Source organism: Coregonus clupeaformis, unplaced genomic scaffold, assembly GCF_020615455.1.
Source record: "Coregonus clupeaformis isolate EN_2021a unplaced genomic scaffold, ASM2061545v1 scaf1976, whole genome shotgun sequence".
NCBI classification, from domain to species: Eukaryota; Metazoa; Chordata; class Actinopteri; order Salmoniformes; family Salmonidae; genus Coregonus; species Coregonus clupeaformis.
The window spans coordinates 80321-83880 of record NW_025535430.1 but is presented as its reverse complement, the minus strand read 5'-3'; the positions used below and the strand labels follow the sequence as shown (position 1 = coordinate 83880).

Sequence of the window (3560 nt, the reverse complement as noted above, 5' to 3'; positions counted from 1 at the left end):
GGTCACGTCCTTGGTGACGTGTGGGGTGACGTCCAGGGTGACCACAGCAACATCCTCTGGAAAGGGACAAAAGCGGGACAGAATGTAAATAAATGCAATCCGAAGGTTCTAAACACTGGCCAGTTGAATTGGATCTTTTATTTCAGCTCATGAAACATGGGACCAACACTTTACATGTTATCATGACAAATGGCACCTGTCAGAGTGCTTTCTATAAGTCTTGCTCACCTGCTTGGATGTCAGATGGCAGAGTGGCGGAGACGGCCACCATGAGAGGCTTTTCTTCAGGTGTGACGTCCACAACCTCCAAGAGTGAAGAAGCCGGATATGCATCTGTGTTAGGGGTGAGGTCCAAAACCTCCAGCTGAGAACAAGCTGGGTCTGCATCTGTGTTAGGGGTGATGTCCACAACCTTCAGGTGGGTAGAAGCCGGGTCTGCCTCTGTGTAAGGGGTGATGTCCACAACTTCCAAGTGGGAAGAGACGGGTTCTGCCTCTGTGTTAGGTGTGACGAACACAATCTCCAAGTGGGAAGAGACGGGTTCTGCCACTTTGTTAGGGGTGATTTCCACAACCTCCAGGTGAGAAGAAGCCGGGTCTACCTCTGTATTAGGGGTGATGTCCACAACCTTACGGTGGGAAGAAGATGGGTTTGCCTCTTTGTTAGGGGTGAGGTCCAACACCTCCAGGTGAGAAGAAGCCGGGTCTGCCTCTGTGTTAGGGGTGATGTCGTCAACCTCCAGGTGGTAAGATACCGGGTCTGCCTCTGTGCTACGGCTTTTGTAAACAACCTCCAGGTGGGAAGAAGCCAGGTCTGCCTCTGTGTTAGGGGTGATGTCCACAACCTCTAGGTGGAAAGAAGCCGGGTCTGCCTCTGTGTTAGGGGTGATGTCCACAACCTCCAGGTGAGAAGAAGCCGAGTCTGTCTCTGTATTAGGGGTGATGTCCACAACCTCCAGGTGAGAAGAAGCCGAGTCTGCCTCTGTGTTAAGGGTGAAGTCCACAACCTCCAGGTGAGAAGAAGCCGGATCTGCCTCTGTTTTAGGGGTGATGTCCACAACCACTAGGTGGGAAGAAGCCGGGTGTGCCTCTGTGTTAGGTGTGATGTCCACAACCACTAGGTGGGAAGATGCCAGGTCTGACTCTGTGTTAAGGGTGATGTCCACAACCATCAGGTGGGAAGAATCCGGGTGTGCCTCTGTGATAGGGGTGATGTCCATAACCACTATGTGGGAAGAAGCCAGGACTGCCTCTCTGCTACGGGTGATGTCAACAACCTCTAGGTGGGGAGAAGCTGGGTCAAACTCTGTGTTAGGGGTGATTCCCTCAACCTCCAGGTGTGCAGAAGCCAGGTCTTTCTCTGTGTTAGGGATGATTTCCATAACCTCCAGGTGGGAAGAAGATGGGTCTGCCTCTGTGTTAGGGGTGATGTCCACAACCTCCAGGTAGGAAGTTGCTGGGTCTGCCTCTGTGATAGGGGACATGTCCACAAGCTCCAGGTGGAAAGAAGCCGGGTCTGCCTCTGTGTTAGGGATGATGTCCACAACCTCCAGGTGGGAAGAAGCTGGCTCTGCCTCTGTGTTAGGGGTGATGTCCACAACCTTCAGGTGGGAAGAAGCCGTGTCTGCCTCTTTGTTAGGGGTGATGTCCACAACCTCCAGGTGGGAAGAAGCCAGGTGAGCCTCTTTGTTAGGGGTGATGTCCACAACCTCTAGGTGAGAAGAAGTCGGGTCTGCCTCTGTGTTAGGGGTGATGTCCTCAACATCCAGGTGGTAAGATACCGGGTCTGCCTCTGTGTTAGGGGGATGTCCACAACCTCCAGGTGAGAAGAAGCTGAGTCTGCCTCTGTGTTAGGGGTGATGTCCACAACCTCCAGGTGAGAAGAAGACGGATCTGCCTCTGTGTTAGGGGTGATGTCCACAACCTCCAGGTGAGAAGAAGCCGAGTCTGCCTCTGTGTTTAGGGGTGATGTCCACAACCTCCAGGTGGGAAGAAGCAGGGTCTGCCTCTGTGTTATGGGGGATTTCCACAACCTCCAGGTGGGAATAAGCCTGGTCTGCATCTGTGTTAGGGGTGACAATTAAAATCCTGATTGGCTCTACTACTACAAGGCACCAGGATGCCATGACAAAAGGCATCTGTCAGAGTGCTCTCTATGAGTGCTACTCACCTGCTTGGATGTCAGCTGGTAGTGTGGCGGAGACGGCCACCACTAGGACAGGGGGAACTGGCAGGGTGTCTGCAGTAGGCTGGAAGTAGCTCTTCACCTCGTCCGCCACAAAGGCACAGACAGAGCTCATAAAAAAGGGGGGTATTGATGTCATCCAGGGAGAAGGACTGGCTGATTCTCCCGAGGATCGACCTCACAGAGTCAAAAGCAGCAGCCCGGGAGAAAGGGGTGTGAGGAGAAGAGGCCTTCAACATGCTGGAGAGCTTCTCCCCTACGGCCACCACCATACTCACAGCCATCCCGCTTAGGAGGATGGGGTGATCTGAATGGCCTTCCTCTGGCTGAAGCCACAGGGCCAGGAGGATCCTGGGCACCAGCTCCACCACCACCTGGGATGGGCTGAGCAGGTTGCTACAGGGCTCATTGGACAGCTTTTCCAGAATGCTCCTCACAGCTCTCTCCACGATGCTGTGGACCTTAGGGTCGCTGAAATCAACAAAAAGCAGCAGAGAAAGCTAAACAATGTGCAATGTTCACACAGAAAACAGTGCATTAGTTTCTTTCTGCATAGCTCCAGATGTGTAGATGAATGGAGCAAGCCGTATACAGGGCAGTACATGGAACTCACATGTCAGCGCCAGCTAGTGAGGTGGGGTGCATAGACCGGCGGAGCTTGCAGACAGCCTTGTGCTCCATGTCAATCATTTTTAGGCAGGTGTTTACTTCCCAGGTCTGCCGTAGGAAACAGGAAGTCCCATTAGTGTAATTTCACAACAGATATATTCGGCTGTACTAACTAGTTGTTGAAAGGCTAGAAAAGAGCTCACTGACTGATAGTCTAAGTCTCTAACTCTCATTATCTTACCAGCCGAGCGAGTTCGTTCCCCTCCTCCAGGGTTTCCTTCCACACCCTTCAAATATAACACAAAGCATTTCAACTTTCCTGGCTTCCTTTTTTTTGTTGTTTATTTTACCCACACCTCCTGGAGTGCTGCTGGTGACAGAGAATGGCAGTGAAGGTGAGAGCTGACGTGGTACTCACCTCTCCCTAAGGGATTTTTTGCCCTGAGACACCAGCCAGTCGCTCATGTGCTCCATGGTGACATGGGGCGAGACCTGGCCTCGACTCTGGAGCAGCAGATAGTGGACCATGAGCTTCTTCTGCAAGATGAGGTAAGGTGTGAGACCGTGCCACTAAAGACCATATAATGTGCTTTCAGAAGGGCCTCTCGCAACATTTCACAACTGCTCATGTCTCACAATTTGCAAGTGATATTAAAAACTCTTATGACCATCTTCTCTAAACTGTCTTGAAAGAAAACTCTTGTTTTGGGATTAAATCTATCTATTTTTTTCTTTGGTTACTGTTTTTGTGGGATGAATCTTACCTG

General features: G+C 51.5%; 1 long non-coding RNA gene across 1 annotated transcript; it reads right to left on the bottom strand.

Moving 5' to 3' along the window:
* Positions 1 to 2615: 2615 nt before the first annotated feature.
* Positions 2616 to 3050, bottom strand: LOC123487995. The gene is made up of 3 exons (XR_006659930.1): positions 3035 to 3050; positions 2798 to 2901; positions 2616 to 2655 (listed from the first exon to the last, which is right to left on the bottom strand). It is a non-coding gene; the product is annotated as an uncharacterized LOC123487995 (long non-coding RNA).
* Between the last annotated feature and the right edge of the window lie 510 nt (positions 3051 to 3560).